Raw genomic sequence first — 14,423 nt, 5'->3', positions numbered from 1 at the left:
AGTGGCTAGAGGCCCAGCATGTCTACCCTTTCTCTCTCTCTCTCTCTCTCTCTCTCTCTGTGTGTGTGTGTGTGTGTGTGTCTTTCTGTATCTCTCTACTTGCAAATAAATAAATAAATAATTTTTTAATAAAAAATAGGGCTGGAGGAATGGCTTAGTGGTTAAGGCACATGCCTGCAAAACCAAAGAGCCCAGGTTTAACTCCCCAGGACCCATGTAAGCCAGATGCACAAAGTGGTGCATGCGCCTGGAGTTCATTTGCAGTGGCCAAAGGCTCTGGAGCATCCATTATCTCTGTCTGTCTATCATCTATTTATCTTTCTCTGTCTGTCTCTCAAATAAATAAATAAAAATTTAAAAAATTGAAAAATATATTTTATTTGCCTGGCGTGGTGATGCACATCTTTAATCCCAGCCCTTGGGAGGCAGAAGTAGGAGGATTGCCATGAGTTTGAGGTCACCCTGACACTACATAGTGAATTCCAGGTCAGCCTAGATTAGAGCAAGTCTTTACCTTAAAAAACACACACATACAAAATTATTTACTTATTTGCACAGATAAAGGGGGGGGGGATGAATGAATGAACACAGGCATGCCAAGACCTCCAGGCACTGCAAGCAAACTCCAGATGCACATGCCATTTTGTGCATCTGGCTTTGTATAGATAGTGGGGAATTGAACCCTGGTCATTAGGTTTTGCAGGCAAGTGCCTTAACCTCTAAACCACCTCTTCCACCCCAGGACTCTGTGTTCTATCCATGGGTGCAAGGATGGACTGGGAAGGACAGAGAAGACAAGATTTTGCCTGCAGGCTAACTTGATGCTCAATAGAGCCTGTAGCTGGCTGAGTGAGGTTTGTGTTTGTTTGAGACAAAGTTTCACTCTGTAGCCCTTAAACTCAGGGTCTCATGAATGCTAGGGAAGTGCTTTACCAGAAAACTTACATCTCCAACCTCCTAGCTTGCCCATTTTCTTTCTTTTTTTCTCCATCCTCCCCATCTTTCTTCTCTTTTTTTCTCTCTCTCTTGTTTTTGGAGGCAGGGCTTCGCTCTAACCAAGGCTGACCTGGAATTCACTATGTAGTCTCAGGGTGGCCTCAAACTTACTGTGATCCTCCTACCTCTGCCTCCCAAGAGCTGGGATTAAAAGCATGCACCACCACACCTGGCTCCCTCTTCCTTTAAAAATTTGTATATATATATTTAAAAATATTTATTTGAGAGAAAGGGAGGGAGAGTCAGATAGAATGGGCATGCCAGGGCCTCAAGCTACTACAAACAAACTCGACGCTTGTGCCCCCTTGTGCATCTGGCTGATGTGGGTCCTAGGGAATCAAGCCTGTGTCCTTAGGCTTTGCAGGCAAATGCCTTAACCTCTAAGCCATTTCTCCAACCCCTTAAAAGTGTGTATTTGTGTTTATGTGTGTACTGGTTGTTATGTATGCATGCATGTGTGGAAGCCTTGGGTGTCAGGAACACCGACTCCTTTATTTATTATTATTTTTTAAAATATTTTTAAACATTTTTTAATTAATTAATTAATTAATTTGAGAGCGACAGGCAGAGAGAAGGAGGCAAACAGAGAAAGAAAGACAATGGGTGCGCCAGGGCTTCCAGCCACTGCAAACGAAATCCAGATGCATGCGCCCCCTTGTGCATCTGGCTAACGTGGGTCCTAGGGAATTGGAGCCTGGAACCAGGGTCCTTAGGCTTCACAGGCTAAGCCATCTCTCCATCCCTCCTTTTATTTATTTTTATTGACAGCTTCCATGCTTAGGGACAATAAACTATGTTAATTTCCTCCCCTCCCCACTTTCCCTTCACAAATCCACACTCCATCATATCCCCGCCCTCTCTCCATTAGTCTCTCTTCCCAGCGGTCACTGTCATCTGAGAAGAGAAGCTTCTCTAACCAAAAGTGAGGGTAGCATTAATATATGGGCATGGAGGCTGGAGAGATGGCTTAGCGATTAAGGCATTTGCCTGCAAAGCCAAAGGATCCCGGTTTGATTCCCCAAGAGCCACATAAGCCAGATGCACAAGGGGGCACATGCATCTGGAGTTTGTTTGCAGTGGCTGGAGTGCCCTGGTGCACCCATTCTCTTTCTTTCCCTCTCCCTCTCTGCCTCTTTCTCTCTCAAATAAATAAATAAATAAAATAAGAAAATATAGGGTATGAACGTTAAGTGAAGTGCTTACAAGCCAGTTTGGTGAACATAATATACGCATTTTGCCAGACAAGAGCAGGAGTTACACTCCTAAGGCTCATGACCTCCCCCACCATAGGCTTTCGATTAGGTTTTCAGTACCAGGCATGTATTCCCCACCCACCTCCTTTTGAGACAGAATGTTCAATTAGGCCACACTGGCTGGCCAGAGAAGCCCAGCAATTGGCCTGTTTTTTGTTTTTGTTTTGTCTTCCTGGCACTGGTTTCTTGATGTGTGCCACCATACCCAGCGTTTTATGTGGGTTCTGGGGATTGAATGTAGGTCCTCGCGCTTCCAAAGCAAGCACTTTGCCAACTGTGCCATCTCCCCCAGCCCCATTTTATGTATTTTTGATGTTGCATCTTATGATGTACTGAAGATTGGCCTTGTACACCTGATCATCCTGCCCCTGCCTCCTTAAAGCTGGGATTACAGGCATCCACAGAGAGGATCTTATGTTGCCCTGGAGCTAGCTCACAGGGTAGAATTCTTTCCTTTTCTCTTGTCTCTCAGGCCTGTGCTCCTGGCGGGGCTGGCTGCCACCCTGGTGTTTTGGCATCTGATTGAGTCCCTACCCCCACCCAAGCCTTAGTGTCCTCCTGGGACTCAGTACTGCCTCTGGGATCAATTCCAAATGCTGTCATTTGCTTAGGCCAGAAACCTTGTGGTTGCCCCACAGGCAAGACACCAGTAAGTGCTTTCTGTCCACCTTAAAGCTGCAAATCTCACCCTCTACCACTTCGGTCAGTACCCCCTAGAGTCCGTAACACCGCCTATAAAGATCTTTTAGGGGTCTCTTTCTTCAGCCGCTTGTTTCCACCCTTGCCTGGGCCCACCCTTTTCAGCCAGCAGCTAGACTTATCTTTTTTTTTTTTTTTTTTTTTTGGTTTTTCGAGGTAGGGTCTCACTGTAGTCCAGGCTGACCTGGAATTCGCTGTGTACTCTCAGGGTGGCCTCAAACTGACAGTGATCTTCTTATCTCAGCCTCCTAAGTGCTGGGATTAAAGGTGTAAAACATCATGCCTGATTTTTATTTTTTAGCCGGGCATGGTGGCACACAACCTCTAACCCCAGAACTCAGGAAGCAGAGGTAGGAGGATGGCTGTGAGTTCGAAACCACCCTAAGACTACATAGTAAATTCCAGGTCAACCTGAGCTAGAATGAGACCCTACCTCGAAAAACTGTAAGTAGAGACACAGAAAGAGAGAGAGAGAGAGGGAAGGAGGGAGGGAGAGAGAGAAAGAGAGAGGGAAGGAGAGTATGGGCATGCCAGGTCCCCTTGCCACAACAAATAAACTCCAGACGCATGGCTTTACATAGGCACTAGGGAATTGAACCTGGTATTTCAGGCTCTGCAAGCAAGCACCTTTAACCACTGAGCAATTGCCCCAGCTTTTTTGTTTTTCGAGGTAGGGTCTCACTTTAGGTCAGGCTGACCTGGAATTCTCTATGTAGTCTCAGGGTGGCCTTGAACTCATGGTGATCCTCCTACCTCTGCCTCCTGAGTGCTGGGATTAAAGGTATGTGCCACCACACCTGGCTTATTTTTTATTTTATTTTTATTTTTTTTGAGACAGGTTCTCATGCATCCCAGGTTGGTCTTAGACTGGTTATATAGCCAGAGGTGATGACCTTGAACTGCTGATCTTTCTCCTTCCACCTCCAAGTGTTGCAATCATAGGCATGTGTCACCACACATGGCTCTTTCATTGTTTTATTTATTTGCCAGCACAGAGAGCGTGAGAGCGAGAGAGACAGAGAGGAGAGAAAGAGAATGGGCATGTCAGGGCCCAGCGCCCTTGCAAACAAACTTCAAACATACGTGCCACTTTGTGCAGCTGGCTTTACTGGGGTCCTGGGGGATTGAACCCAGGCCTTTAGGCTTTGCAAGCAAGTGCTTTTAACTGTTAAACCATTTCTCCATCCTCAGATTCTTCTTTTAATTTTTCGTTTTTCGAGGTAAGGTCTCACTCTAGCCCAGACTGACCTAGAATTCGCTATGTAGTCCCAGGGTGGCCTCGAACTCATGGCAACCCGCCTACCCCTGCCTCCTGAGTGCTGGGATTAAAGGTGTGCAGCACCATGCTCAGCTAGGTTCTTTCTTTACTTTTCTCTCTTTCTTCTTTCTTTTCTCCCTTTTTCCTTTCCTTCCTTTTTGCATGTGCATTGTGTGTGTGTGGGTGGGTAGGTGGGTGCACATGTATGTACGGAGGCCAGAGGACAGCCTTGGGTATTATCTCCAGGTACAACATTTGTGTTTTTTTTTTTCATTATGGAGCCTCAGGGTGGCCTCATACCCACACTGATCCTCCTCCCTCTGCCTCCCTGATTCTGGAATTAAAGGTGTGTACCACCACGCCTGGCTACAGAGGGCCTCTAGGTGCTGCAAACAAACTCCAGATACATGTGCCACTTTGTGCGTCTGGCTCTATGTGGGCTCTGGTGAATAGAATTTAGGTCATCAGGCTTTTCAGGCAAGCGCCTTAACCACCGAGTCATCTCTCCAGCTCCATCCACCATTTTGAGATAAGGCCTCTGGCTCTCTCCTTCACTTGGAACCCCCAAATCAGGCTAGACTGGCTGGCCAGCGAGGGATCCTCCTACCACCACCCCCCAGTGCTGGGATTACAGGTGCATGCCATTGCAGCCAGCATTTTTATTTGTGTACTGGAGATCAAGCCCAGATTCTCATGCTTGCAAGCCAAGGACATTACCTACTAAGCTATCTCTCTATGCCTGGCTCATTCATTTAAAAATTCCTGAGGGCTGGAGGGTTGGCTCAGTGGTTAAGGCACTTGACTGCAAAGCCTAAGGACCCAGGTTCAATTCTCCAGGACCCATGTAAGCCAGAGGCACAAAGTGACACATGCTTCTGGAGTTCATTTGCAGTGGCTGGAGGCCCTGGCACGCCCATTCTCTCTGTCTCTCTTTGCCAGGCCCCCACTCTTTCTCTACTTGCAAATAAATATTTAAAAAAGTTAAAAACCTCCCAATAGTGGAAGAGTTTGTAACATGAATTTTGTGTATCATTTCATTGGCTGATGGACACTCGGCTGATCCGTGTCGTGACTCCTGGAAACCCTGTTTCACGAGCATGAGAGTGCACCATCACGTGTGCAGTGTGCGCACGCCTGCTTCCTGCCCGGGCTTGCAGAGAAAGGAGCTTTTTGTGCCTCTTTCTTTTTCTTTTTCTTTTCTTTTAATCTACTTATTTATTTGACAGAGAAAGAGGGAGACAGAGAGAGAGAGAGGGGGGGGGGGGGAGAATGGGCACACCAGGGCCTCCAGCCACCGCAAATAAACTCCAGATGCCTGCACCACCTTGTGCATCTGGGTTACGTGGGTCCTGGGGAATTGAACCTGGGTCCTTTGGCTTTGCAGGCAAGCAGCTTAACCGCTGACCAAGCTCTCCAGCCCTCTTTTTTTTTTTTTTTTTTTTTTTTTCTTTTTGGTTTTCTGAGGTAGGATCTCACTCTAGCTCAAGCTGACCTGAAACTCACTATGGAGTCTCAAGGTGGCCTCAACCTCACAGCGATCCTCCTATATCTGCCTCCTGGGTGCTGAGATTGAAGGTGTGTGCCACCATGCCCAGTGTCCTCCAGCCCTCTGGGCCTCTTTCTACAGAGTGTGACTTTATAAACAGTTACGGATGGGGAAACTAAGGCACAAGAAGGCTAAGTCACAAGCAAAAGAGTAGCAAAGTTGAGCTTTGTATGTGCATGTGTGTGCGTGTGTGTGTACGTGTGTGAACGTGTGTGCACATGCATGTGGAGGCCAGAAGTCTGTTAGGGAAAGTTTTCTTTAGTCATGCTCCACCTTATTTTCTTTCTTTTGTTTTCTTGGGTTTGTTTTTTTTCTTTTTTTGGTTTCGGTTTTTCAAGGTATGGTCTCCTCACTGGAATTTACTATGTAGTGTCAGGTGGCCTCGAACTCCTGATGATCCTCCTACCTCTGCCGCCCGAGTGCTGGGATTAAAGACGTGCACCACCACACTTGAGCTTATTTTATTTTCTGATGTAACCATATCCCAGTGACTCCTTCTCATTACTCAAGCACAATGCAAGTTGATTTTTCATTTTTATATATTTGTGAAGGAGAGAGAGAGAGAAACAGACAGACAGACAGACAGAATATGAGACTGGTTCCAGGGCTTCCTGCCACCACAAGCAAACTCCAGACATATATGCCACTTTGTGCATCTAGCTTTTCGTGAGTACTGGGGGAATTGAACTCTGGGCCAACAGGCTTTGCAAGCAAGTGTCTTTAACCACTGAACCATCTTCCCAATGATTTCTACCTTTTTTTTTTTTTTTTTTTTTTTTTGAGACAAGGTCTCTCACTCAACCCAGAGCATACTAGTTCAACCATATTAGCGATCCTCCTACCTTGGCCTCCCAAGTGCTAGGATTAAAGGTGTATGCCACCTTTAGGTAGAACTTGAACTCTTGATCCTCCTGTCTCCCTATCACGTACTCTGGAAATACTTTCAAAACATACAGCTGGGGCTTCAAGTAAAGCCTCATGCAAATCACTCATTTGTAGTTCCTTTGAGGCTTCTCCAGACCTGGGTGCACCCATTCTCTCTCTATTTTTCTGCTTGCAAAAAGAAGGAGGAGGAGGGGGAGGGGGAGGGAGGAGGAAGGAGGAGGAGGAAAAGGAGGAGGAGGAGGAGGAGGAGGAAACCGGGAATGGTGGCACATGCCTGTATTCCGAGCAGGATGAGTTCAAGGTCAATGTACTGCCTCCACAGTGAGTTCAAAGCCAGCCAGGAGCACCTGACTCAAAACCCCAAACCAAAGTCCTGGAAAGCGCCGCTTAGGGCTGGCTGACAACCGCTGAGCTTTAAGAAATCTCACCCTGGTGTGGACCATTGACAACATTCCCGCCGCAAAGCCTTCAGGTGCGCACGACCGAGTCTGCCCTCCAGCCCCTCCCTTCTCTGTGGGCGGGGCCTGCCTGGCCGCAGGGGGCGTAACGGGCGGAGTCAAGAGGCTACTTCCGGGATCCTCCCTCCACCGCGCTCCCAGAGAATTACTTTTGTATGATTGGCAGCATGTGTAACCAATAGTGGCTGGAAATCGCCATCTCGCCCCCCCAAAATAACCAATGGAAAGCTTGATGAGGCGGGCTCTCTCCCAAGGGGGCGGGACAAGGTGATGGGCGTGTGTTTTGACGAATGAGAATATGGCCGCGCGTAAACTCGGGCCATGAGGAGTGAGAAGGCCGGATCTGGGGCGGGTCTGGAGCTTCAGCAGTTGAACCGCTCGCGAGCTGAGGAAGCCTGGTGAAGAAGGTGAGTGGCTGCGGCGACGGTGGGATTGCCGGGTGCCCGGGGCGAGCTGGGCTTTTCCCAGGGGAGCGAGGGCTAAGGTGGCCGGTGACCCCGTGGCGTGGGAGTCGGGAGAGGGGTGCCCCTTTAGCACGCGAGGGCCGAGGTGCGAGGTAAACAAGTCCTGTCGGGGGCACTTGATGGAAGAGGGGATCCTTGCAGAACTGGCGCTTAGTGGGAGATTGTCATGCAGAATGGAAAGACTTGGGGTGGGGGCGGTTCCCCCTGCCCCCCGTGTGTTGAGAACTTGATTTGGAGGGACGGTGTGTGCAGAAGCAAGCCTTCCTGGGCTGAGGATGTGCCTGTGGTATGTGAAGGCAGTGCCCTACTGTGTGCGTGCCCATCGCAAGTCTACAGGAACTCCCTTTCCCCTCCCCCTCCCGGCTCTGCTGTGCTGGGGATCGAACCCAGAGCCCTGTGCACGCCGGGCGTGAGCTCTGTCACCAGTCCCTGCCTAAACCTTTCAACTTCCTAACAAATGCAACCTTAGTGGTGGTGTCCACCTGTAATCCCGTCGCTGGGCAGGCCGAAGCAGGAGAGTGGAGAGTTTGAAGACATGAGTGTGAGATTATCATGGGTTGCATAAGGAACCCCCGTTTAAAACAAAACCAACACAGGCACAAGACGAAAGAAAAAGAAAAAGTGGGTCCTAGCCGGGCGCACCTTTAATCTCAGCACTTGGGAGGCAGAGGTAGGAGGATTGCTGTGAGTTCAAGGCCACCCTGAGACTACATAGTGAAGTCCAGGTCGGCCTGGGATAGAGGAAGACCTACTTTGAAAAAACAATAAGAAACAAATAAAAAAGAGTGGGTTGCGTGTCTGGGAGACAGAGGTAGGAGGGTCACCATGAGTTCCAGGCCACCCTGAGACTGAAGGCACACTGGCTTTGGGCCAATTATTTAACCCTCTTGTGTCTGAGTTTTATCTTGGGTGGAATGACTTATTTTCTCTTTCTTTTTTCTTTTTCTTTTTCTTATTTTTCTTTTTTCTATTTTTTTTTCCTGAGTTAGGGTCTCGCTCTAGCCCAGGATGACCTGTAATTCACTATGTTGTCTCAGGGCAGCCTCAAACTTTCTAGAATCCTCCTACCTCTGCCTCCCAAGTGCTGGGATTGAAGTCATGCCCCACCACACCCAGCTGACTTCTTTGTCTCTATCTCTGTCCTAGTAGCCTTACCATCTTGCTCCAGTGGCAACTCCCAGGGGTCTCTTCCTGGCATCCACCTCTGCCCCACACTCCAGTGTCACCAACCCAAAGGCAGGCTGTTTGCCCAGACGCCCAGTTGGCATGTAGACTTAGTCTTCAAACAAGCTGGGCATGGTGGCACATGCCTTCAATCCCAGCACTTGGGAGGCAGGAGAATTGCTGTGAGTTTGAGGGCACCTTGAGACTCCATAGTGAATTCCAGGTCAGCCTGGAGCAAACTGAGACCCTTTCCCAAAAGACAAACAATCAAACAAACTTGTAGTATTCTTGCTCAGCCTCCAAAGCGGCTGGCGCAGGTCCCTTCCCTTCAGGTACTCAGGATGGAGTTGTTCATGGCTTTTCTCTCAGCCAAGTATGTAGTCAGGCTAGGAGCACATTTCTTGTCCAAGGTCAGGTTTGCCTGTATGCCTAGATTGTGAGTTTGGGCTAAATGACGAGACCATCTAAAAAAATTAAAGTAGGGCTTGAGAGATGATTTAGCGGTTAAGGCGCTTGCCTGCAAAGCCTAAGGACCCAGGTTCGACTCTCCAGAACCCACGTCAGCAGATGCACATGCAACTGTAGTTTGTTTCCATCAGCTAAAGGCCTTGACATGCCAATTCTTTCTCTCCTTACCTTTCTCAAATAAATAAAAAGAAAATATTTTTTAAAACCCAATGGAGAAAAAGAACCCCAAACACATCTAGGATTGAGTCCATCTTGCCTCCCACTCTGATCTAAGCCACAGTGACCTCACTGTGTTCTCAGTCTGTGTGTTTGGTCTGCATAGTCAAGTCAAAATAAAAGTGGAGAGCTGGAGAGATGGCTTAGTGGTTAAGGCGCTTGCCTGCAAAGGCGAAGGACCCAGGTTCGATTCCCCAGGACCCACATAAGCCAGCTGCACAAGGTGGCGAATGCATCTGGAGTTCATTTGCAGCAGCTGGAGGCCCACGTGTACCCATTATGTCTGCCTAGTTCTTTCTCTCTCTCAAATAACAATAAATACTTTTTTAGAAACCAAAGCAAACAAAAATGAGCTTAATCTCCAGAAGTTAGGTGAATGAGCCTGGTATGGTGGCATGAGCACTTTTTAAAGTAAAATTATTTTTGTTGATATTTATTTATTTGAGAGCGACAGAGAAAGAGGCAGATAGAGAATGGGTGTGTCAGGGCCTCCAGCCACTGTAAATGAACTCTAGATGCATGTGCCACTTTGTGCATCTGGCTTATGTGGGTACTGGGGAATCAAGCCTCGAACTGGGGTCCTAAGGCTTCACAGGCAAGCACTTAACCACTAAGCCATCTCTCCAGCCCTGGCATGAGCACTGTTAATTCCTGTGCTGGGGAGATAGAAATATGATCCCTGATGCTTGCTAGCCTGCCAGTCTAATCTAATTGGAGTGCTTTAGGCCAATGAGAGATCCTGTCTCAAAGAAAAAAAAAAAAGTTGGTGCTGGAATGATGGCTTAGAGGTTAAGGTACTTGCCTGTGAAGCTTAAGGACCCAGGCTCAATTCCCCAATATCCACATAAGCCAGATGCTCAATGTGGCACACACATCTGCATTTTGTTTGCAATTTCCAGTGACTGGAGGCCCTGGTGTACTCATTTCTCTCTGTCTGCTTGCCTCTGTCTCTTTCAAATACATTATATTTATTTGAGAGGGAGAGAATGGGCACGCCAGGGCCTCCAGCTACGGCAAATGAACTTCAGATGCATGCAGCATCTTGGATCTGGCTTATGTGGGTCCTGGGGAATCAAACCTGGGTCTTTTGGCTTTGCAGGCAAGTTCCTTAACTGCTAAGCCTTCTCTCCAGTCCAATACATTTTCTTTCTTTTTCTTTTTTTTTTTTTTTTGCAAAAAGGTAGATGAGCCTTAGGAACGACACCTAAGGTTGCCCTCTGACCTCCACACACACACACACGGGCACACGTATGCTTACGCACTTGCACACACAGGAACACGTAAAAGTCTGGTCTTTTGATTTTATTGTTGAGCGAGTGGTAGAAAGAGGAAGGAGGAGAGAGAGAGAGAGGAGGAGGAAGGGAGAGAGGAAGGGAGGGAGGGAGAGAATGGGCGCCCCAGGGCCTTTCAGCCACTGTGAAGGAACTCCAGACGCGTGTGCCCACTTGTGCGCATGTGCAATATTGCCCTGTTGCGTCACTTTTGCATCTGGTATATGTGGGACATGGGGATTCGAACAAGCATTCTTAGGCTTCCCAGGCAAGTGCCTTAACCACTAAGCCATGTCTCCAACCCAAAGTCAGGTCTTTTTTTTTTTTTTTTTTTTTTTTTTTTTTTTTAAGGTAGGGTCTCACTCTAGCCCAGTCTGACCTAGAATTTACTACATAGTCTCAGGGTGGCCTTGAACTCTCGGTGATCCCCATACCTCTGCCTCCTGAGTGCTGGGATTAAAGGCGTGCATCACCACGTCTGGCTTAAAATATTTTTATTTATTTGCAAGGAGAGAGAAAGAGCATGAATGAATATGACTGTGGGAATGCTGGGGCCTCCAGCCACTGCAAAGCAGCTCTAGATGCCTGAGCCGCTTTGTGCATCTGGCTGTGTGGAGGTACAGGGGAATTGAGCCCTGGTTGTTAGGCCTTGAAGGCAGGCGCCATAAACACTGAGCCGTCTCCCCAGCCCCCAGGTCGGGTCTCGATACTCGTCTGTGGAGACCCTCCCCCGGCTCCGTGCCACTCCGCAGAAGTCCCCACCGCACTCACGGGTCCTCCTCCCTCCCGTCCCACTGTCCCCAGCTCCCTTCCTCACTGCCCGAGCCCCCTTGGTCTCCTGCTGTGCTTTAGACATGACACGTGTACACCGCCACAGCTGTTGTCACAGTGCTGTCCCCCATCTGGATTTGTGAGCCTTTCCTCTGCCCCCTGCCTCTCAACCCCCCTTGGGCCTCTTTGGGAGGCAGCTCTGCAGATGGGCCCTCGCCCCACTGGTTGATCTGTCACCTGGTTTATGTTGTTAGAGCCTTTGTTATACTTACCCGGCTTCTCAGGCTTGCCCACTGGGGTGTTAGGTGGGCTCAGGGAAGGCTGCAAGGAAGCGGCTTGATGCTCATTGTCAGCCTGCCCCATGTGTGCGAGCCTTTGCAGACAGAGAGGGACATGGTGCTCAAGACGGCTCCTGAGCCTGCCTGGGAGCCAGGGTGAGCTGAGACCTGGAGTGTGACCAAGAATGACCTTGGCTGTTTCCCCAGTGCCTAGGACACTGTTCCTGGCATCTCCATTAGATTGGCAAGCAGTCCCAGAGCTGTGCCAAGCCAGGGTACTGAAGGTGTAAGAAGGACAATGAGACAGTTCTGTTCTGTTTATTTACAGTGTTGGGGATTGACCCTGGGCCTTGTGCATGCTTGATAAATGCTCTACCTCTAGCCACGCGCCCAGCCCCTCACTGTGGGTTCCAGACAAGTGCTCTACCTCTGAGCCACGACCCCAGCCCCTCACTGTGGATCTAGACAAGTGCTCTACCTCTGAGCCATGCCCCAGCCCCTCACTGTGGACTCTAGACAAGTGCTCTACCTCTGAGCCACACCCCCAGCCCCTCATTCTAGACAAGCTCTATGTCTGAGCCACATTCCTATCCCCTCACTGGTGGGTTTTAGGCAAGGCTAGACCACAGAACTCCTTCCCCAGCCCTCTTTATTTTGAGTCAGGATCCCAAGCTGGTCTTGAACTTGCGTCTTTCTGCTTCAGCCGCCTCAGGGCTGGGATTATAGGCCTTCCCCACCAGGCCCTGCTTTTGCTGTTCTTTCCTAATAGGGAAAGGCTCAGAGAAGACAAGCTCCTCACCCAGTCATACTGGGGTGAGAGGGGGGACCTGTGATCTGAATCCGGCATCCCCAGCCTGTTCCACAGGCCACGCGTAGGGCGTGAGCCTCATTAGTGCCTAGAGGGAGGGAGTGGGGAGCTGTGGGAGGATGGTCAGGGAAAGCAGGTGGGTGGTGAGTAGGGGATGACCAGTGTTCCTAGCAGGGGCGCGCTCAGTTTCATCTGTAAAATGGGGAGGAGATGGTTTTATTACCACTAGGCGGAGCTGTTGAGTAGGTAAGTGTGCTTGTCCTTGTCCCAAGCAAAGAATTTGAGGGACATGATGGGCCTGGACATGCTGAGGAGTGTTGGGGCACTTTGGGGTGTCCTATACTTGATCGTAGCCAGAGGCCGAGAAGCCTGGTGGGCTGTCTTAAAGTGCTTCTGTTTCTGTGTATTCCAGGGGACTATGAACTATGGCATGTACTGGGAGAGTGCAGGCGGAGGGAGGTGCAAGCTCATATTCACCCAGGGGTGGGGAGGCCAGCTCAGTGAGGCTGCAGCCCCGGCTGCGGGTGTCGCTGTGTGGGGTGGAGGCTTATTGTGCTGGGCTAGGCCACGGCTAGCTGGCGAAGTGATACGTGGGTGCTGCCTGCCAAGCGTGGGTGGGCAAACAAACCTCGGTGGGGTGGGTGTGGGTGGGCGGTCTGCCCACGAGGCTGATGAGAGATGGTGGTGTGCATGAATCAGGGGGAAGTCGGTGTGTAGATTTCTTTCTGCTGAGGGGTGTGAAATCGGGGAGCTCAGTTTGGGAGGAGGAGCCAGGGGTAGTGACATAATTCCAGAAAGGCAAGGGGATCCTTAGTGGAAGATGTCAGGGGGAGAGCTAGATTCTGAGTGCGAAGGGAGCCTTGATATCTTGAAGCCGGACACTGGGTCACAGTGGGTCACTGGGATGCCCCCACTCCGGCTGGGCTGGGGTGATGACGTCACGGGCTGGTGGGGGCGGGGCCTCGACCCCTCTCCCTCCCCTTCCTCAGGGGCACTGTGTGGAAGAGGACCAGGAGGGGCTTGGCTTGGCAATGGAATTGGTGACAGGAGGGGCCGCGGGTCCCAGGATAGACACACAGCATGCAGGTAGAGGAACGGGGCGGGGTCGGGGGATGCAGAGCCCAGGGTTCCCCAGAAATGGGCGTGGTGATGTTTTGTGAGGCTCTCCTTGGGAAGGAGGGGTTTACATACAATTTGGGCCGTTCCAGGTGAAATGTGCTGTAGATGGAATGCTGGCTGAAGGAGGATGTATGTCTGTTAGACCCTCGAAGAAATACGTGGGCAGAGTAAAGGGGCGTGATAGAGTTCAGGCAGGAAACGTGGGGAGCCCTAGGAGAGCATGGGGGCTGGCGTAGGGAGAAGCAGTGGGTGGCCCCCCATTACTCAGTGGAGAGTAGGATGGAGGCAGGAGACTGTGGGGAGATGGTGCTGGCTTCTGGGGAACACAGCACTAGGGGCAGGGACGTGGAGGGGGTCCTGAGAGGGAGGGGGGAGGTACCCCAAAGGAGAGGGAGCTGGAGTGCTGTGGCCGTGTGGGGCGTGTGGTGGCAGCCGGGTCAGGGAGGGACTGCAGTGTGCGTTGGTTGTGTGGGAAGTTGGGGCGCAGGAGCGTGCTGTCCAGCTGATGCGTGGGCCCGCGTGGCGGGTGCAGTGAGGAGTGCTGGGAAGCGCGGCAGGGCCCGTGGCGGGAGAGAGCGGCTCTGCTGCGGGGAGCCCGGAGGTGGGGGCAGAGGGAGGCGGGCTCCTGTCCTGGGTCCTAGGACCCCTTCTCCAGCCCTAGTCACCCCCAGTGCCTTGGTAACGGGGACGGCGCGGCTTCTGATTGGTGCTTGGAGAGTGAGGGTAGGTCTGTGGGCAGGGCCCAGAACCCCCAGCGGGGCGGGGCGGG

The sequence above is a fragment of the Jaculus jaculus genome, chromosome 14 (assembly GCF_020740685.1).
Source record: "Jaculus jaculus isolate mJacJac1 chromosome 14, mJacJac1.mat.Y.cur, whole genome shotgun sequence".
In the NCBI taxonomy this organism is placed as follows: Eukaryota; Metazoa; Chordata; class Mammalia; order Rodentia; family Dipodidae; genus Jaculus; species Jaculus jaculus.
The sequence above is the reverse complement of the archived record's forward strand: the minus strand, read 5'-3'. Positions refer to the sequence as shown.